The sequence below is a fragment of the Lissotriton helveticus genome, chromosome 8 (genome assembly GCF_964261635.1).
Source record: "Lissotriton helveticus chromosome 8, aLisHel1.1, whole genome shotgun sequence".
Classification (NCBI taxonomy): Eukaryota; Metazoa; Chordata; class Amphibia; order Caudata; family Salamandridae; genus Lissotriton; species Lissotriton helveticus.
In genome coordinates this window covers 1,660,505,666-1,660,527,963 of record NC_136069.1, presented here as the reverse complement: position 1 = coordinate 1,660,527,963, position 22,298 = coordinate 1,660,505,666, and positions in this window count along the sequence as shown.

Sequence of the window (22,298 nt, the reverse complement as noted above, 5' to 3'; positions counted from 1 at the left end):
TTATAGAGCCAAGTGACTAAGTGGCGCCCCACACCCATGAGTAGGGTAGTGTGTATGACTGGATGCGTGTCTGGTTCGCCGGACTGGAGATTGTGGTAGGGACGAAAGCCCTCAAGCAACTGTCGGTGTTTGAGGAATTGACCTGGGGGGAGTGCGTACTCGGCGGTGAGCCGGTCGAACGACTTCATCTGGCCGTCCTCAAAAAGCGACTCCATGTCCGTGATGCCGCAGCGAGTCCACTCGGCCAACATGGGAGCTGAGAAATAGAGTTCCCGTCTGGGGCAGCCAACCAGAGGCAGAAACGGGGAGTACGTAACTCTCCTGGGGGAGATCCGATGGACCCGCATCATGCATTGACGCGCTATCGCAACCTGGAGGGGATATGTACGCCGTGGTTAGGTGCCCGGAAGGAGAAGACGGAGAAGCTCCGGGTTTGCAATTCTAGCAGTCGGGGTACCGGTTTCCAGGGTGTATCGGTCCGCAGTCCAATATGATAACCATTGGAGCTGCGCCGCCAAGAAGTATGATTCGAAGGAGGGAGCTCCCAGCCCCCCTTGTGTCGTGGGGAGTTGGATGGTTTTCAAGGCCACTCTGTGCCGGCCCGAGCCCCAGACCAGGCCGCTTAGGAGAGAGTTGATGTCTTGGAAGAAGGACTTCGGCGGTATCACCGGTAGGTTGGTGAAATGGTAAAGGAGCCGGGGAAGCATCACCATTTTGGCTAGTGCTATCCGTCCTATCGGGGCAAGCGGGAGCTTGGTCCAGAAGGTGACCGTCTGGCGGAGGCTAGCTAGCATCCTGCGGTGATTCCCATCAAAGATGTCGGCCGGGGAGTGGTACAGACGGACGCCGAGGTAACGGGGGGCCTCAGCGGACCATGGGAGCTTGTGAGTCCCTAGTTGAATGTCTCGGGGTGGCAACTCGGGGTGAATGGGGTAGATCGTGGATTTGTCCCAATTCACTCGAAGTCCCGAGGCATCCGCAAATTCGGTAAGCACCACTGGTATGGGAGCAAGATCTATCTCAATGTCTCGGACGTAGATGAGAAGGTAATCCGCGTACATCGAAACGCAGTGCGTGATGTCCACAAGCGGAATGCCCCAGAGTGCTCCCTCCTGCCGCAACCTGATCGCCAGTGGCTCGACGGCCAGGGCAAAGAGAAGAGGCGACAGGGGGCACCCCTGTCTAGTGCCCCGACGGACCTCGAATGCGGGTGAAATGTATTTCCCAATTTTTACACGCGAAGTCAAATTGGTGTATAAGAGGCGTGTATATGCTGTAAGTCTAGGGCCTATGTCGAGTCGGTGTAGGACCGAGAAAAGGTACGGCCAGGTGAGGGTGTCGAACGCCTTCTCTAGATCTAATATGAGGCAGGCGGCGCGAGGGAACCTGTCTCGCACCTGGTCCTGGATATGAAAGAACCGGCGGATGTTCTGTGAGGTATTTCTCCCCGGAACGAAGCCACATTGGTCAGGATGGACCAGTGGGCATATGATCTGGGCGTACCTGTCAGCTAGGATCTTCCCCAGGATCTTACAATCCGCAGAGAGAAGCGTGATGGGGCGATATGAGCCCATGAGGTGCGGGTCTCTGTGGGGCTTTGGGAAGGTGACAATCACCGACTCGCGCAATGAACGGGGGAGCACCCCTGCATCGAGTGCCGCTGCAAACACCTGGGTCAGGCGAGGGACCACCAGGGGGGAAAACGTCTGGTAGTATTCTAGTGGGAAGCAGTCCAAGCCCGGCGCCTTGTTACGAGACAAGGCTCGTAGCGCCTGTGCGATATCTGAGGGTGCTATTTTGGCGTCGAGCGTGCACTTGTCGGCATCCGAGATCGTGGGTAATGACAGTGGGTCAAGGAAATGGTCCACAAATGACAGAGAGGAGTGTGTCGGGGCGCCGTACACCCGTGCGTAATAGCAGTGGAACGCCAAGAGGATATCAGCTTGGGACTGGACCAATGTCCCTTCCAGGTTGATAATGTCTGTGATTGGTTTGTTCTCGGTGTCTTGCCTTGCCATCCAGGCCAGTAACGCACCCGTTTTGTCTCTGTCCTTGTGGACTCTGGCGGCATAGGCTTTAAAATTGTATTTCCTAAGGTCGGCACAGGTCTCCTGGTAAGTGGACTTCGCCTCAGCTATGTGTGCGGCGTGTTCTACCGAATCATCAGTTCGTTTAGTGAGTGCAGCTAAGCGTTGTTCCGTGGCTGTGTCTGTTCCAACGTGCGACGGACCCCTGCGATCTGTTTGATGCATTCTCCCCGCGCCACCACCTTGAAAGCATCCCACTCCACTAGTGCCGACGTCGCTGTGTTTGCATTGTGCGAAAAATATTCTCGTATACTGCGTTGGTGTGAGTCCCTGAACACCTGATCCGTCAGGCAGTCCTTAGGAAGCCGCCAAGAGGGAACGGGTGGGTGTGGGGGGTGCCAAGACAGGCGTAGTATATGGGCGTCATGGTCTGAGACAACTCGGCCCAGGTAGTCCGAGAAGACCAGTGTAGGGAGGATCGGTGCAGAGCACAAGAATCTGTCCAGCCGGACTCGGAGGTTGTGGGGTATGGAGTGGAAGGAATATATGCGTGCCTGGGGGTATAGGTGTCGCCAAGCATCGGTGAGTGCCCAGTGTGCCGTCCAAGCTCTGAAGAGTTCCGCCTGCCGGGGGATGGGAGAACGCGCAGGGGGGAGGTGTGAGCGGTCTAGCAAAGGGTCCAACGTGCAGTTGTAGTCCCCCCCTAAGACCCAGGGGACGTCGGTGAACTGAGCTAACACTCCCGTGAGGTGATCCCAAAACTTATCTTGCTTTGTATTGGGGGCGTAAATGCTTCCTATAAGGATCCCCTGACCGTCTAATAGACCCTCCAGTAGCGCATATCTGCCGTCTTTGTCCACCACCCGTCTGAGTTCTCGGAAAGGGGTCCCTGGTCGAACCCATATCAAGGCGCCGCGCGCAAATGCTGAATATGTCGTGGCGCAGAGGGTCCCCCGCCATTTGGACTGTAACCGGTGTAATTCAGTAGCATTAATGTGCGTCTCTTGTAAGAGAGCAATATTAGACGACATGCGCTTTATGTAGGAGTAGACAGAATATCGTTTGCTGGGCGTGTGAAGGCCTCGTACATTGAGTGTGAGGATGCTAACATCCGGTCGTGGGGTCGTCATGACTATGGAGTCGTGTGTGTGAATCTAGCCCCTTTGTACTCCCCGAGGGAGTGTGGTTGTGAGTCTCGTGTGAGCTCCTGCGTGCCGTGCTTCCATAGGTACGATGGGGGAACTGTCGGGAATAAACAGGTAAAAACCAAAGGTGGGAAACAGTCCCAATACAAGGGATATATCACCGGGGGTGGCATATCCAAACTAAGAGTCCCACTAGGGAAGAAATTAAGCAAAATTCAGCGGGGGCGGCGGCGTGTGTTGTCGCTGGGCTGTGCGCCGATCGGGCTTCTGTAGGAGAAGTATCGATCGCACGTGTGCACACACATTCAATCCATCATGTAACCATTGGCTCACAAACAACTCAAAGAGCAAACATCATAAGAGGATACAGCAGTGCATATGTCTCTGCTCAGGAAGTGGTTCCAGGCTGTTCAATCAGGATAGCGTCCATCTCGTGCGTAACAAGAAGAGGGGAAGAGATCGGGCCAAACCCTGACATAGTTCCGTCGCTGTCTCGGTCTTTCTCAGGGGTGAATAGGTGCGGTTGGCGTTCAAGGTCCGGAGCCAGGGGGGAGAGGTGCAGATCCGTAACCGCCTTCAGTGCGTCTCGTCGCTCCTTCATGATCTGCGTGAGGTCGGGTGAGCCCGATGGGGAGGTGGCTTGACTTTTGGACGAGCCCGTTTGGGTGCGCTTCGTACCCCGTTTCCTGGGTCGACGCTGATCAACAGTTTGTTCCCTTGGGGGCCTGGATTTGGGGATCAGCGGGCAGTGGAATTCAGCCCAGTCCTGTGCCTCATCCGCGTTGGTGAAGAAAAGGGCCTTTCCTTTGTGTAGCACCTTGAGGCGAGCCGGGAACAGCAGAGAGTATTGCACATCGTTCGCATGGAGGCGCCTTTTAACGTCCAGAAAGGTGGATCTCTGTTGCTGGATCTCTCGGGCATAGTCCGGAAACACCATGACTCGCTGGTCTTCCACCTGCAAGGGGCCCGCTGCCCGGGCCGCTCGGAGCACCGCATCTCGGTCTCAGAAGTGTAGGAACTTGGCCAGCATGGGGCGCGGAGGAAGGCCCGGTTTAGGCGCCCGGGCGGGGACCCTATGTGCCCTTTCGATGGAGAAGAACGCCGACCGCTCCGATTCTGGGGTGAAAGATCTTGTCCAGGACTCCATATAGGTCAGCGGATCCGAATTCTCGATTCCCTCCGGTAGCCCCAGGACGCGAATGTTGCATCTCCTCGAGCGCCCCTCCAAATCCACTGTACGTTCCTCGAGGGTCGCCACCCGGAGTAGGATGTCCTGTATGTCCGTCGCTTGGGTCTTCACCTTGGGTAGCAACTCGGCGGCAACCCGCTCACCCTCTTTCACTCTGTCCGCCAATTTACGGTGATCATCGCGGATCAGGCTGATGTCAGTCGTCAGGACCCCCAATCGTTCTTCCATCAAAAGTCTGGATAGTTCAATGGCTGCCAACACCTGATCCAGCTTCGCCGAAAGCGTGGGGTCGGTGGGTGGGGTATTGCTCTGTGTCCAGGCCCTTGTTTGTGGCATGTTCTCGGGGGCCGTTTCCGGGACGGGGGCCGCCTGCTGGCCTCTAGGTTTCCCCATGGGATCGATGGGATGGGCCTCGTATCGCCGCACAGTTGGAGGGGAGAGCAGGATTCAGAGAACAGGTGATCTGGGTGATAGTTGGCCTGTATGGGCCAGGCATACGGCCTGCACTGGTGCGGGGGTGAGGCAGAGGCTCCTTTAGTGCTGTGTGCACGGTTCCTCGGCGTGGCAGGCAGCAGAAGAGTCCGTTAGTAGCGGAAGTAGCGGGTGCCCCTCGGCGTGGTCCAGCGACTGCGCCAGCACAATAGATGGCGCCTGGGGGATGAAGAGCCGGAGGGTCCGAAGCGGGTCGGCGGCCTGTGGTGACTGATGGCTCCGATGTAGGGGTCCTCCCTGTGTTGCAAAGTCCCGACCCCTCCGCAGGGTGAGCGGTGAGGTAATGGCGGCCCAGGGGATATGCTGGAGGGTTCGGGGATTGCGGTAGTGATGAGGTGGTGAGGGGGTCCCTCACAGTGGCGCCTGCAGGCGCACAGCGGCTGGCTGGTGACTAGGTGGGAGGCCGGTCGCACTTCACCCCCTCGGGGCAGGGAACAGCGCCCGACAGGGTTTGCAGATGACGGGCGCCCGTGAGGCTGTGGCGGAGATGAGGAGTCCTCACCGCGGAGCGTCACTGCCGTCTCCCAGGGGGTCCCGCCACCGCCGGCATCATGAGGAGGCCCGCGCCGGGCCAGACAACCGTGTCCCACCGGGCGCCATCTTGGGGTCAGGCAGTCCGTGTCAGGAGTTCTCGGGCCTCTCCGCTCCCACGGGCAGGGGGGGAGGGTGTTGGGCTATCCTCGGGGGGCCACCAGGGGAGGCCTGAGGCCTGGGGCAGGTGGGGCGGTGGTGTCGGGGATCCCCAGGGGGGGGGGGGGGGGGGGGGGGACCGGAATAAAGCAGACACTCACCGCCGCGAGAAGCTCCCAAGGCGCTGGGAGGTCTGGTCGCCGCACTGGCGGTGTGGTTGTAATTGCCCCTCAGTCCACGGTAGCTCGACAGGTATCCGGCCGGGTGGCAGCACTGGTGGGGTGAGGCTTCGGGTCGGTGGCCGCCATCTTGCGCATCAAGCCGCGCTCGCAGGGGTGCGCCCAGTAGACAGTAGATCCCCGGGCGTGAGCCGTGTCACCCGGACAGGTGCGCCGCCACTCCGGACTGTGCGGATGGTCCGCGGGAGTCCGATCCTGACGCGAGGATGTATCTGCGCCGAGGTCAGGGGATTGGAGACGCGGCCGCCATCTTGCAGGTCAGTCCGCCGCTCCGGCAGACTCAGCGCCCTTCTTCGGCGCCGCGCTGTAGCGGCTGTCGTCGGGTCCGGGAAAGATGCCCCCGATGTGTCTGCAGCCGCCGGTGAGTTTCTGTGTTGGCTGAGGCTCCCAGCGATTCCCAGGAACGGGCAGGATGCAAGCCCGATCGCGGAGCCTCAGCAACACACAGCCGCCATCGTGGCTTGCTAAGCCACGCCCCTGAAAAATAACATCGCCTTTAGTGAGTTCGTCACAGCAAGAAAGCCCACATGGGTGTTCCTTACCGAAACCTGGGCCACTGAGTCTTCGGGACCTGACTTGGTAGAGGCTGTGCCAGATGGGTACTCTTTAGCTAGACTGGATAGAGTGGGGCGTAGAGGAGGTGGCCTTGGAAGCCTTTATAGGACCTCCCATACCTGTCATACCATTCAACTCTCCAGGCCCTCCGACCTTTTCCAGGCCCTTTATTTTCTCATAAAATCTCCCTATGCCGCCCCTTTTGTGGGTATCCTGGTGTACAGACCACCCGGGCCCAGGACAGATTTCAGTCAGTCTCTTCTTAACATTCTAGAGCCATATTTCGGATCTGCCAATCTAACAGTTCTGGGTGACCTAAACTTTCACTTGGATAATCCTGAATCTAAAGATTCCTTGGCCCTTTTGGACTCACTGTCTGCATGTGATCTCTTGCAACTGGTCAAACATCCTACTCATCAGGCGGGTCATATTCTGGACGCAGTTTTTTTCTAATGACGATAGGCTCAAAATAGACGATCCCATCCCTTTGGTCTGGTCCGATCACCTTGCCGTTCCTTTGGAGCTTCGGGTCGCCCCGATGCATGCGAAGACTGGTGTCCCTAGCCAAACCAAATCCAGGAGGAACCTCAGGAAGATTACGAGCGCCTCGTTGGCCCCTCTGATGCAAAATCATAAAGCGGATCTTTTTGAGGATGTCAATCGAGCCGCTTCTGAATTGTCCAAAGCCATTAGGGCAGCAGTAGATGTGCTGGCTCCCCTTTCTTCTTGCTACTCTGCGAGAAAGAAACCTTCTGCACCCTGGTTTTCGGAGCCTCTTAGGCTCCTGAGGCAGGGGTGCAGGAAGCAAGAAAGGCTTTGGCGGGCGAGTTGGAACTTTAAGGAGAGGGATAAACACAAGAAACTCCTGAAGGAGTACAAGGTGGCGGTCATTAGAGTGAAGCAAGAATACTTTGCTAACTTGACAATGGCTCTTTCCTCCCCCAGGGATCTTTTTAAAATAGTGGACTCGCTCAGTATGTTACAGATGCCGGACCCTATAGTAAGCTCCCAGGAATTCTGTGAAAAAATCGCAGGATTCTTCCACTCGAAGATTGCGGACATTTACTCGAATCTTGAATTACAAAGGTCCGTGACCCCTCCTCCGCCCGTCCCCTCTTTTCCGCCTTCGGAGGAGGTTTCCCCTACCACCTCTATGAGTTTGTAAGAGTTTCCGCCTCTATCCTATCAGACGCTTGACCTGCTTTTAAATAAGACAAGGTCGGGGTCTCCATTGGACCCATGCCCCCTTAAAGTCCTGAAGGAGTGCAAAGACTCCTTACTGCCCTTACTGTTGGACATTATGAATAGGGCTATGAGAGAGGGCATTTTTCCATCTCAATGGAAGAGCGCGGTGGTCAAACCCCTCCTAAAGAAGCCTACACTAGATCCCGAGGTGCTTAAGAATTTTCGCCCTATCTCTCTGCTTCCAGCTCCGGCGAAGATGCTGGAGATCCATCTTAATCAACATCTGGCGGCATTTCTTGACTCCTCGGGTCTCTTAGATCAATCCCAACACGGCTTCAGGAGGCACCATAGTACCGAGTCAGCCCTTACGGTCGTACTGACAACATCCGCATGGAGGTAGACCAGGGACATACCACCGTCCTGGTCCTTTTGGACTTGACAGCCGCCTTCGATACCCTATCCCCTTCGGTTTTAACATCTCGCCTGAGGGAGATAGGGGTGGAAGGGGCGGCTTTGAGTCTGCTGGCCTCCTTTCTGGACCAGAGGGAACAGAGGGTTAAGCTGGGAGAGTTCCTATCTCCATCCCTGCCTGTGCAATGTGGGGTTCCACAGGGGTCGGCATTAAGTCCGACCCTGTTCAACATCTACGTGACCCCGCTTGCCAGGCTGGTTAGATCTTTTGGGATGGAGGTAGTCTCCTATGCTGATGACACACAGATCTTGGTGTCCCTCTCCCATTTGGGTAACTCGTCACCGTTCAACTTTAGGAACTGCATAGAAGCAGTGTCCCAGTGGATGATCTATAATTCACTAAAGTTGAACGGTGAGAAGACTGAGATCTTGGTGTTTGGCCCAAACAATAACATCTGGTCACCGGAATGGTGGCCGCCTTCGTTGGGGACCTGTCCTACTCCTATGGAGTTGGCACGGAACTTGGGAGTATTGATTGACCCCGCCCTCTCCATGACTTTGCAGGTGAACAGAACAGTTGCTACCTGCTGGGGTATCATTAAAATACTTCAAAAAATAAAACATTATTTGTCTCCTCAGGCGCGGAAGCAAGTGGTGGTAGCGCTTGTCGCTTCGCGACTTGATTATTGTAACGCCTTGTACACCGGCATGAATAAGAGCCTGATACAGCGTCTTCAGACTGCCCAAAATGCGGCAGCCAAATTTGTTCTAGACACTCCTAGATTAGCGTCAGCAACGGCAGCCAGGAAGGCCTTACACTGGCTTCCTATTGAATCGAGGATCATCTTCAAAACGCTCTGCCTGATTTACCGTGCACTCTCCGGTAAGGGTGCGGGGGTGTCAAGAAACTGCTGCTACCCTATGCTCCGGGCAGAGACTTACGCTCCTCCTCAAGGAGCCTGCTGGTGGTACCTCGCTTCCGTAGGAGTAAATGGAATACCCTTCCTTGTGAAATTAAATCTCAGTCTTCCGTTTTGCTGTTTCGGAAAGCACTGAAAACGTGGCTATTTGCAAGGGCGTACCCGTAGTTACTGTTCATTTGTTTCCATGGATTTGCTGTTAGGCGCCTTGATGCCTTCGGGCTTAGTAGCGCGTTATAAGATTCTTTTCATTTCATTCATTTCACCCAGTACAGAAGAGGGCGAAGTCTAGCCACCTCGCTAAAAGGACGTGCCCATGTCGGGGAACAGGGCCTTAAGTGGTGTATTGGTAGGGACAGATACCAGGTCTCTAAGGAATTTACTCTCTTATCGTCCGATCTCATCTGTTTTTTCGAGACCCCAAAGTTCAGTGCCTTACATAGCTGAGCTCACAGCTTTACCTTCATAGACTACTAGAGCTGGAGCTACCATTCTAGTTGACGTTGACCGTTGGTCCCTACCGATGGCACCCGCCCCCGCTTGTGGTTCAGTAACATTTTATTCAGGTGAGTCCCCCAATGCATTTTATCGGATAACCTAATACCCAGATGGTCAAAGGAATGGACTCTCTCTAAGGGGGAACCATTGAGAGTAAGATTGTTTCTGAAGTGTTTCCCCGAATTGAAAGCCATAAACTTTGTCTTTGTGATGTTTATCGTTAGGCCCCTTTGTGTACAGAACAATTGAAAGTGGGTGAGGAGTTTCTGGAGGCCCATCAGGGTTTTTGAGATTAAAAGAGTATTGTTGGCAAACAGGAGGGTAGGGATTTTTTCCCCGGCAGGGTTGGAGCATCTGCTGGAAATTGGCTCAAAAAACTAACCACTCCATTCACATAAAGTGAAAAGAGGGTAGGAGCCATCACACAACCCTGGCGAACACCCCTGTTGACCTGTATCTTGTCTGTGGTTTGCCCCTGATCCCCCCATCTAACTCGGGCATAGGTTTCGTCGTGGAGACGTATTAAAAGATATAAAAGGTAAGGAGGTAAGCCCATTTCCTGGAGCACTGTCCATAACTTCTCGTGTGGCACTAAGTCAAATGCGTTTTTAAGATCAATAAACGCAAGGTGATGACTTCCCTTGCCAATTATGACTACTTTCCAATAGAGAAGAAGTAATCGAAACACTTGGTCTACTGTACTGGCAGCTTTCCTAAAACCTGCTTGGTAGATGGAAAGAACATCTTCCTCCTCCATCCAATTTTGGATCCTATTTAGAAGGGCTCTGCCAACCACTTTCTGCATGGTATCTAATAGGCTGATAGGCCTATAGTTGGCAGGGTCCTGACGGTCTCCCTTTTTTTATATAGGTATGACCTCTGCTTCTTTCCAAGATATAGGGACTTCTGCTCCTTTCAATATATTGTTGGTTAAAAGCAAAGTCTGGAACCATCTCCGAAGTCCTCTCCGCGCCATTGACACAGAAGCCATTCTTAAAAAGTCTAAACACATGGCTCTTTCTGGCCCCACGTTCACTCTGTTACTCCTTAACCCCTTCGAGGCTGATGACGAGCTCAGCTCGTCATGAGTTTTACCTGCCGTGCGCTCATGACGAACTGAGCTCGTCATGAACCGCGGGGTTCAGCTCGTCATGAGTTTTACCTGCCGTGCGCTCATGACGAGCTGAGCTCGTCATGAACCGCGGGGTTTTTAAAACTTCAGCGCGCAGCGGGAAAAACCGCTGCGCGCATGAGGTTAATCTAGCCCTTCAATCTGACCTCCTGCTTCCTCTTCCGGGACATTCTCTTATGGGTCTATGTGGGATTTAATCTAAGTGCTAGGATGCTCAATTACTAGTGACAGTGCACTCTACTATTTCTATTCATTCATTCAGTCAAAAAATGAGTCAAGATCGGCTGGTTCATCGCAGAAAGATGTTTTCTGATTGGAGGTGATTCTCATTTTTATGGGGCACACTAAAGAAAAGGATATGTTCAGTGGTTTCATTTTGTTTCTTTGGAGTAAGAAACATTTCCTCGCGTAACAGTTTCTTTAGCTTAGCCCTGTGCTATCCCTATTTTGTCCTTTCCATACTATTAATTTCACTTTCCTCATGTGGTCCAGGATCATTGCTGTATTACGGTAACAGAGGGGTCTGAAGATCATTGGCCTCTGGAATTTCATGTGATCCATCATTCTGGTTGGTAGACTATGGGTACTCTCGATTTCAACGTTTTGTTTTAAATTCAATATTTAAAGCACCTGAAATCTAGTGTTCTCAAAAGGATGTGCAGGAGCCTGCTTTTCTCTCAGCATCCACAGTAAGTCCAAAGATTCTGAGGTTCCCACATCTGTGTCTATTTTCGAGATCTGTAATATCTGGCTCTAAACTCGCCAGCCTACATCCAAATTTAACACACACAGAGTTAAACAAATAAAACCCCTCGGTCATACCGAGCGAAAAGCGGTAGGGGTTTCATTTGTTTAACTCCTTGCACATTAAATTTGGATGTAGGCTGGAGACAATTTTGTTTGTGGGGTGGCCTGACTATACTCTTGTGCTAAAGTTGGGAGAAGTACGCAACGTTGTATGAGGATGAGGTGCATGAGAGCATTTGGAACGCTAGTACAGAGTGCGTTCACGGATCCTGACACATGTCTCTTGTTATTTAGTTGCTCTCGTTTTTGGTACCAGGGGTGGACTGACTTCTGTGCCAGGGTCCGGGTTTTTTGCATGCAACGGCGAGTCCCGGGTATTTCGGGTGAATATAAGTGTGGAATGCTAGTGGCGAGTGCGCTAACTGGCCTGACACTGACTCCATTCTCGATCTTAGAGATACAGCGTTGCGAATGGAATTGGACAGCACATATGTGTGCCTTTAAATGCTAGCGCACATGGGCTATGGATGTCCAAATGGTGTGAGCTGATATCATTGCCGTGCAGAACAAGGGACGTTATGAATAAGATGACAACAGTATGTGTAGCTTTAAAATTAACTTTTGTGTAAATTCTTACCGAAAAAATTAGGAAAGGGTTAAGCGTCTGGGTGTATTTCTGTGGTGATTATGGATATGGAATTATGAAGGACTTGTGCTGTAAGACTTTCTGTTTGTGAAGCTGATACATAGGAATAGAATGCCCGAGGGAGTTGATTGAAGCTATTGAAAACTTGTTTTTCTTTACTCCAGGGGGCATTACACGCCCAGGTGCTCGAGAAAAATTGTTGAGGGACCGTTAGTAACTGATGCCTGTCATGAAGATGTTCATCAATTGAACTTTTGCATGTCCGTTTCCCTCCTGATTACTGAACACAGGATCAATAGGGGAGGTGTGAATTTACTTTGGTGTTTGGTGTACACTCATAGTATAAAATTTTGAATTACAAAAAATTTAAGGGTTTGTGTTTTGCTCTATTGATAGAACAAACAAAAGGGAGACCTGCTCTGTATTCAATGGTGTAATAGAGGTATTCACCAACCTTCGGGTCTATAGGAGAGCCACTTGAGGTAAGAGTTGGTAACTTGTAGGTGTCCTTTTGGGTGCGGATCTGGAATTGGGTTGATCATGTATTCTCTCTTGGTTTGGTATTTAGAATGTTTTCTTTCCTTTGCATTCTTCACCATTCAGGTCTCAATAGTACACTAGAAGTCTACTCTTGGAATTATATAAATTGATCGTACACAGGACTTCCCACAAATTGAATTAGTGGTAAACTGATACAGATTACCTTTTAGTTGATTTGGAAAAACACTTTATGGTGAGCTGTTGATCTAATTTGATTGGGGTGAATATTTGGGAGTGAATAGCAACAAGTGGTACTACTGTTAATCAAACTAGGTATAATGATGGAAATGATGATTTATAATCAGAGCAATAATTGGAGATATAAAGAGTAGAAGCTAGCACTACTGTTCAATTAGATTAGACATAACAACATGAAGTTATTCATTCTGCTTGGGACTAAATATACGAATTGTCACACAAGTCTAAAATCAAATCAAAGAGCATTATATTAGAGAGGAGATTAGTTGACAGCAAGTGTAAATGAGCCAAATTTAGAGAAGAGTATTGAATTAAGGAAAATGAGCAATGATACGGGAAAACTGAAAGTAGGTCCATCAACATTAGTGAGATTGAAGGTAGCGGATTACCTTGTTTCTACTGATGTAAAAGGTTTGAAGAGTGTACAAATTGGTGCAAATATGAAAAAAAAACATTAATGTAACAATGAAATCCAGATGGTATATACATGTTATAGTAATGTCCTTTAATTGTTGAATAATGGGGTGTTGAATTTAACAGGTGCATTCTATGAAATAGTTGTAAATGGTAATTTAGGTGTTTTTAAACGTGTGTCTTCTGTATGTCTGTATAAAGTAGTATGTTAACTATAAAATGACTCCATTTATGTAAAAAGGCTCTTTCAATGTTAGATTAGTTGTCATTATGTCTGATTGTTTTCCTAATGTAGTGTTTGTTTGCTTGTTCTTGTGTTTAAACAGCCCTGAAGAAGTCCCATGAGAACAGGGATGAAACGCGTAGGCTGTTCCCAACGTGCATTTGTCTTTTTGTATTACTATATAATTTGAGAAAATAAAGAATAAAGAAGATGAAAAACAATCTGACAATTGGAATGTTATGAAAGTAGTATAAGTTTTCCTGCTGTCGTTTAACTAAGCTGAAGTAAGGCAATTGCTGTCATTGTGCTTGAACATAAGCGGAATATAATCATTGATTTATTTTGGATTCATTTTGGACTCTCGGTGCAAGAAAGAAATATATAGTGCGCCTCAAAATTGTATGAAGAGATTTGGGGGTTTTCGGTTGACCCAGAAAAGTGAGCATTTTTCTGAAAAATAGTAGGGACAAGCGGTGTGCAGGTGAAATTTGTATCCAAAATCGTTGTTCTGTTGTATTGTCTGCTTCCACTGGACCCGGTGGCTTTTCATTTCGGTGCAACCACCCCATTCATTCCAGGTAAGCATCTGTTTCCAATCCGACCAGGTGACCACAGTGCTTGGTTGTACTGGAAATGTCCGGTGCAACCATGCTTTTCTTTCAGGGTAAGCCTCTGCTTCCAACCCGACAGGGTGACCAGTTCTGGTGCCATCACACATCCCAACTTCTTCCAGGTAAGAGGGTCTGCCCTTGACTGTTTCCTTCTGGTCCACCCACAAGGCCAGTGCGATAATCTGCCAGTAACACCAGGGTCCTAACTGTCACCAGTTTGTGACCTGTTCCTCTTTGGCAAATGCAATTTTTATGTGGGGTCACTTTGGAAGTACAGCAAAGCCTTGCTGGGAACTTCTGCTGCCAGCAAGACCCCTCCCCGCCATAGTGTGCCTCAATTCTTCCATTCTACGAACAACCTCTTGTATTCAATGTCATACATTTATTACATAGAAGTACATCTGTCCCAATGTCCGACTGGTGCACCCTATACTGACTGTAATATTGTTGGTGTCGCAAGTTGCTTAAGATATGCTTAATCCCACTTAAGCATGGCCCCAAAAAGAATTTGGACATGAGGTTGTTTATTCTCCTTCTTGAGAACTCTATACCCACTCGGGATTGAGCCCCTGTCCAGGACCTCAGTAAGGTCTTTCTTCAGAATGTGCAATAAATTGTCCCTTCCTATAGCTGGAAGGTTGTTTCCCCACAAGTGGATGATCAAAATGTCAAGGTTTCTTGACCGGGTGCAGCACACTTGAACGACACTTTCCAATTCCCTCCACTATATACCCTGCTTTCCAAACCAGGGCACCATTGCATGTTGACACAGGAATGCCGAAATCCCCCTATTGCTGTTAACTCTGTCCGCCGTCCTAGACATGTTAAGAGTGTCCGATGACCCACACCGTTCTGCATTCTGTAAAGTAGAACAAAAACACGGAATCGGTGAAGAATAACTCTTAATAATGACTTTATTGGACACATTTTTACATGCATCCTTGCGCCGAAGTCCACATTAAGGGGCTCATTAGGATGGCGGACGGACTTGCGTCCGTTCGCCACCCTAGAGGAGGAGGGACCGTCCGCAGGGGCTGCGGCGGTCCCTCCAGTGCAATTAGGATGTGACCGCCAGGGTGGCGGTCACATCCTCTATCTTTAACATTGCGGCGGGTGCAGCTTCAAGCTGCACCCGCCGCAATGTTAAAAATGCATACATTACATTTGTATGCAGAAAGCGGCTGGCACCGCGCGGTGCCTGCCGAATTCTGCATTCAAATGCAGGGGGGTACCATAGGTACCCCCCATGTGCACCCCCCACCCCCCCTTCACCTAGGGGGCCCGCAACGTGCCCCCGCAGTGAAGTTCCACATGCTTTTCCTTGGCGGAAAATCCGCCGTGGAAAAGCATCTTTTCAAGCCCATCCTAATATGGTGGACGGTGTCTGAGAGACACCGCCACCATATTAGAGCTTTTCCGCCGCGGTTGTAAGCCAACCGCGGCGGAAAAGCTGCGGACGGAAACCAGGACCCACCAGCCATCCTAATGTGGCGGTGGGTCTTTGGTGAGTACGCAGAGGATTTTCCGCATCCTCCGGGCCGGCAGTGGCTTCCGCCGGCCCAGAGGATGCGGAAAATCCTCCATCATAATGAGCCCCTAAGTCCTTTCCGAACATCTCACCTAGTTGCACCCTCCTTGACACTTGTTTGGGCGTATATACACCTGGAACCTATCTGATCGCCATCTCCCTATTCTTTTTGCCATTGCACAGTCCTTCCTGGAAGGCTGTTGTGGCTGCCCCAAAATGAAAAGAATGTGTGATAAAATGATGCCCTTGGAGCCCTGCTATCTGAATTACTGCTTCCGACACCCTTTTAAACTGATATATTGGGATCGGCATCCCATCTTTGTGGGTGAGGAGGTATGCCTCGCCAGCGAACCCTGCCTGTTCCTTCATGTACCCTGCCTGGAGCCTAACCAGGCAATATGGGCTGCCCCCCTCCATCTTATATAGTGTGATACACTGTTCCCCGCCCATTTGATTAGTCTTAGAGTGCCTGACTTGTAGGCTATGTTGTGCGGGCTCAAGCGCATATCTTTAACCAAAAGGGCCCTGCTGCCTCTGTCCCCCTAGGCTGTTGCTAAAAGCTCGCTAACCCTGAAAGCCCAAAAAAGGCAAGTGAGAAGGCCGCCCTAAATATCGTTGTTTCAAAGTATGAGTGGCCCACTAAAGGCAGATGGTCAATTAGTATCTCTAGTGTTGGAAAATCTATTGGTGACCTGGTATCCAGTGTCTTATTCTCGCATCTGGTCCATCCTTTCAAGGCTTCCATGAGAACAAATCATTTTGTCGGGTCCTGTAAACCCCTCACCTTTGCATTATATGCGATTTCTGCAAGATGCTCGGAGACCCATGACCTAGATTTACTTGCATCCCTGTCCCAGACAACAAACTGTTTCACCCGAAACCACCAACTTCTCAAAATTGTCTTTTGAAATCAAAACTCCAGCCATGTTCCAACAGCTGGAGCCTTCCCCACCATGCTCTGTAGTTGCAGTTCTATCGCATTCATTTCCGGAACTCCTCTTTGAAGGGCTTCATTTAATCTTCTGCATCCGGCCACTCTGCCTGGAACCTTTCCCACTGTAGGTGAGAAAGAGCATTAGATGCTTTGTTCTGAACAGATTGCACATGTTTTGCAGTTAACTTGATATTGTGCTGTAGAAATGTGCGCACTAGATGCCTTTACAAGCCCTATACAATGGGGCACGAAGTGTGTACTTTAATGCCATGGACTGCTGCCAGGCTGTCTGGCCGCATAACCAATTTCCTGTTAGCCAGGAGATCTGAACAAACGAATGACACCAGAATGGGAAAGAGTTAAGCGCCGTGATATTCTCTGTTAGAACAGACTTGTGCCAAGAAGGTGGCCACGCTCTGGCACACCACGACGTACCCAATATAGCCCCGAAGCCTCCACACCTGGAAGCATCTGTCTAGACTCTGTCTTTTCCTTCTTGCCCAGAGCAAACAAAGATAGTCTTCTCCTGCTCTGCCACTGGCAGCTGCCTCACCCCTCTTTCTTCCTCTTATTCCCTCCCTTTCTGTCTCTGTCTTGCTCCTCCTCACTTGCAGAAAACCGTTACTTAAAGAAACTGCTCTTTCCTCTCTTTTCCTTCATTCGTTCCCCTGTGAAATGGATCCAAAAAAGAAAGAAACACTTTTGCTGGAAATGTCGTCTTTATCCTTACATTTTTCTATTCCAAAGTGCAGTCTCGGAGCGAATAGATAACAAAAGGTTTGAAATACAAAAAATAAACATATAACTAAATAAAGCAAGACAGGGTGGTCACAAAGTGACCAGATTGGTTTTATTCACACCCAAACACGTTAGCAACACTTGACTGGAGTTTGTCGGTGAAGCGCTACTTTCTTTCTTTAAACAGCTTTGTTTTCCCCGGTTGGGGAAGTGCACCATTCCTGGAGGTACTACAATACCTGGTTGATGCGTGGAGTAGAAAATGTTTAATGTGATCCTGATCCGCTGTTTTCCTTACTTCAATTTATAAAATGTGTACTGCGGCTTCTGTGTTCAAATGTGGTCTTTTTAAACCATACTGCTTACATTTTGTAAGGATATAAGAAATGGACATTGAAACGGGTCCCTTCTGGGCCCTGTAGTCATGTCCTTAATTTTTAAGGCAAAAACACTCGTTGATTTCATGATAAGTGCAAAAGGGTTTAGATAAACATGGTCCTGCTTACATTTCACAACCTTTACTGAATCTTGCATTCCTTATGAGTGTTTGCTTTTCCCAGAACGTTGTAACTTTTTTTCCATGCAGCATATTACTATTGTCTAGTACACAATTTGAATTCAGTTGCATCCAGGTGTTTATAGGGGGGCACAATTTGGTTGTAGCTGAAGGCAGTGCAAGTTTCTCTCATTGGGGTAGTATGGAGTTCAGTAAGGGAGAGGATGTGGCACTATGGGCAGAGCTGCCAAATTTAGAACTGGGGAACTAGGTCCAGCCTTCTTGCCAGTCCATCAGACCACTCTCCTGAAGGAGCACATTCCCATTCTAGACCTTAGAAGCCCTGGTGTCTTAGCTCCAGCAGGTGGACCCTAGCACTGGCAGGTGTGCGTTAACCTTGAAGGTCTGTCCACCACAATCCATACTGAAGTTCACCCCAGTCTTGCAGGCAGGCCAACGAAGCAGCAAACCCTAGATCAACAGTGACTTCATCACTGAGGTCACAGGACCCTTGAGGTCAGTCCGCCTCACCCATTGGTACCTCCATTGGCCTTGTTTCAGCAGTAGTAGTGCAACTCACCAGGGATCGACAATGCAGGATTTGCACGCACACCAAACCAAGTTTGCAAACTTCACGGTCTCTCTGCTCCATACACAAGCACTTTTAACATGTGCTGACTGCTTTAGGGCCACTGGAATTATGCTGCAATGAAGGACAAAATGATGTTACAGTGTTGACTAAATTATGCAGCAAAGAAAAGGTGGCAGAGTAATGCAGTAAATTTTCTGATACTATATTATTTTGATATTTTTACACATACCAACAGTCTCTGCAAAGATTTTGCCTCATTAGTACCAGTGAAACATACAAATACAGCAGTGAGAATGGTGACCAGACAACCTTTGCAAAGGGTCCTCCACTTTGCAGCAGTAAAAGTCAAATTTTTTGTTACTTTTCATCCATTTGAGCTACAATTTTTTTGCTAAAATTGTTTGATTATGCAGCAGATTATGTATTATGTGGCAAATATGACAAGTGTGCTGGGGTCCGAACCAGCTAGCTTCTAGCCAGCCTGCCACAAGATCGCATTCATAGGAGTTACATAAAAGATGGCACCATCCAAGAGGACATAGATCTGGACACTATACAGCAACCCCTATGTGTACCCACTATTTCCATTTCCTGCTCCCACATCGAGGGTTAAAGTAAATATATGGGTTTTTCTTCCTCTCAATATGAACATGACAATACACCTGCAACATCTGTACCTTCACCGTCTAATTGTCTACATCCATTACTCAATAATATCACGGGTGCAATAGTCAACCGGTCAAACTTGTTTTATCTTAATACAACGTAACTTGCTGGATATACATGAGACCAATTTATGTTCCACCTTATTGATTTGGGTATCGCTATCATAAAAAAATTTCATTTAAAGATGGCAGCCAGCCATGCGCGTCAATTACCTTCTGGTGTCACGCCGGAAGTCAAATAACATGCCTACAAGCCACCACCCCTTTTATTACAAACCCAAAGCACACACAGAGCTACTGTTCAGGCAGACAGAAGTAAGGGTAGGTGCCGCGGGCAACATATCCTGTAAAACCGTGAGTAGAGACCATACACTAATGATATCGCCTGCTCATGGACCGACTAATCCTCGTTTGTTAGAGGTTACTTGCTTTGACTTGTTCTTTCATGGCCTGTCTATTTATCAATGCTTTTCCTGATCCACTTCGGGACACACATACGCATCCAGGCACCCTGAGCAAGCACATTCCCCACAAGATAGAGGTAACTACAAACTTTATGTAGTTACGGCCAGGTCTCTCCTTCAAAGTCTGGTGAAGTCTAATAATCTGTACCAATCAAGTTTTCCAGTGGCTTTCCTGAGGCATTTCATTGCTGAAACGCACGCAGATGACAAAATAGTGTTTATCGTATAACCACCAACTACCCTTTGATCAAATATAATAATTGTCAAGCTTAATATTATTAACGCACCATATGACATAAGTGCAATTTTAATATTTTCTTTTGATAAATGAATTTCTATTTTGATTTTGTCTGTGTGCATTGCTTTTAGCATGTGTTCGAATTGAGTGTGCCTGCGGTTATGATTGAAGCATGTATGTGATTCAATATGTAGTTTTCTTTACATTGTACAGATTGTATTAATATATTTGAATAAAAACATTGCTATTTGGTTTCATATGCGTGCGTGTGCCCTTTTTAGGTCGAGCTGGAGTTAGCATCCAAAGGATGCGTTCAGCTGGAGACCTAATGTTGCCTGTCTCGGGGGAAGGAAGGACAAGAGGGTGCCACGCGCTTCTCTTGTCCTGGATTTCACTGCGTGCACGCGCACCCACATTCACGCATGCGCACATTACAGCCACACGCATACACAGCCACACGCATACACAGGCACACCCCCCCGCACCTACACACACACTAGCGCACCTACACGCACACAAAGAGACCCCCCCACACACACACCAGCGCACCTACACTGACGCACGCACGCACACATACAAAGACCCCCCTCCCACGCCCCCGCCGCCGCCATCGCACACATACACACACACGCGCACCCCCCTCCCCCCTAGAACTAAGCCACACTTACCGCCATTCGGGACTTCTGTAGCCGGGGCTCTCCCTCGGGCATGGGAGCCCCGCTTTCAGGCACTCCGTGGGCGCGTGCGCGGGACTTCCGAAGACGGAAGTCCCGCCCGCCCAAAGGAACTCAAAGCCTCAAACGCGCATGCGCAGTGACGAGACAGAAGTGGAAGAACTACAACTACCGGCAGGCACGCGGCTGATGGGAGACTGACGCATACAGTAGCAAATCAGACCTCAACACTTAAAACCGTAGCCTATGAACGACCGTGAGAGGTTGGCCAATACCCCGTTACCAAGGTAGCGCTCCCGGAAGGAGTAGGACGCTGCTGGACGGCGGGAGGCGGCGCGGGAGCTGTGCTGGAGGCAGCGGCAGCCGCGGTGGTCTTGAACCCGGAGGAGACGCAGAGGTTCCCAAAGTGACACCACGTACAAGGAGGAGAGCCGCGACCTACATACAGTAGGCAGCACAGGCGCGTGGCGGCCCCCACTGACAGGTAAGGTCAGTCTTAACTTCCCATAGACCTGAGCCCCCTACCTCTTCGTCATCCTAGTAGAGCTTAGGAACTGTGGCAGGGATTTAAAGGACATCTTTGAACCATATCCCCCAGCCTTGTCGTCCAGCATTAATGCTCTCTACCAGATGGTTTTACTCTCTCCACCACCCTCCGCCCACTATTATCTTTTTTGCGCTTTTTAGGAATGTGCTGTTGTGGAGTAAAGGGGGCATCTCTTTTTTTTCAGGCCACATTCGTAGAATCACCGCGCACCTTTTATTATTATTTTTCCCAAGAATAGTAGATGTGACCTTTTGTTTACGTTAAAGTTGTTTACCTTTGTTAAGCGGTGTCGGCTAAAATAAGGGTATTCTTTAAAGTTAGACTGTAAACTATGAATCAAATGTCCGTCTTTCAGCTTCGCTAAGATCTTTCATTCAAACGTGTGCACCTTTTAAATGCGCTGTAACCTCAGTTAAAGCGTGCACTTTTGATTCAAAGTGTGTTTTTAATTGGATATGAGCATCTTTTATGCAGACTATATTGTATTGCAGCAATTACACAGATCTTACTTACCCCTATGTGGGGCGCCGAAGCGTTTGCCTACATATGAGTAGCACGCTACACCATGTAGTGTGTGGTTGGAAAGATGTTGTTTTTGCTTTGATCTTGTGAGGTGAAGTGTCCCGTGCCGTGCGTGATGACACGATACATGTATCCTGGTATGGGATGCAGACGCATAGGATGATGACGAGACAGACACGCAAGTGTATGGTTTTTAGTATGCTGGTACAGGCCCGGTTCCAGAATATTTGATCTGGCTGGGCCAAGGGTTTGCTTGGGTGGGACAATGCGGGACACATTTATAACAATTCTGAAGGTAGACTACAAGCCCTAGAGTTACACATTGACATGCATTCAACAAAATGCCTGGGGTAGCGAAAATGCCATTGCGCATACTTGACCTTAATAACATCACAAGAAGTGACATCATGTGACCTTTGACCCTCAATCTTCCTACGAAGTGATGTCACATTACCGTAACCCTTATAACATCACAATAATTTACATTGCTGAAGTTAGAATAAAACATGACTATTACAATAACTCAACATTGGAAAATGTCTGATTTTGATACCACTTGTATTAGGGTGCTGACGTCACATGAAAGGAATCCTTAATCGTTTTTCTTAGTTTTACATGAAAAATTATGTGTTCATCTGAAGAGGATAATTCCACATAAATTCTTAGATAATGGTTGGACATTTATGATTCCCTTATGGCTGGTTATGTAATGAGGCATGCACTGTCACAATAGGAATATTATTTATGCCACATCCTACAGTATATTACTGTGTGCATCATACACAGACTAAAATACATAAACACCTTCAGAACTCACATACTGAAACAGCCGGGTCTGGTGGACTAATGCATTCACTATATGGGCTTGTGGGCTACCTCTTGGTCACAGGCTCAAGACCCAGCGGTCTAAATCAGCCTTTCATCCTTCTGAAGTGAATAAACTGAGTACCATTGAGTTGGGTAACAATAAACCTGTGTTATTCAGTGCCAAGATACTCTTGGGTGAATGTGAATTTTACAAATACACATGTTCTGCTAGATAATTGAGGTGCAAAAGGACATTCACAGGTCTGGGCTCCAGTGCCACTGCACCTGCTG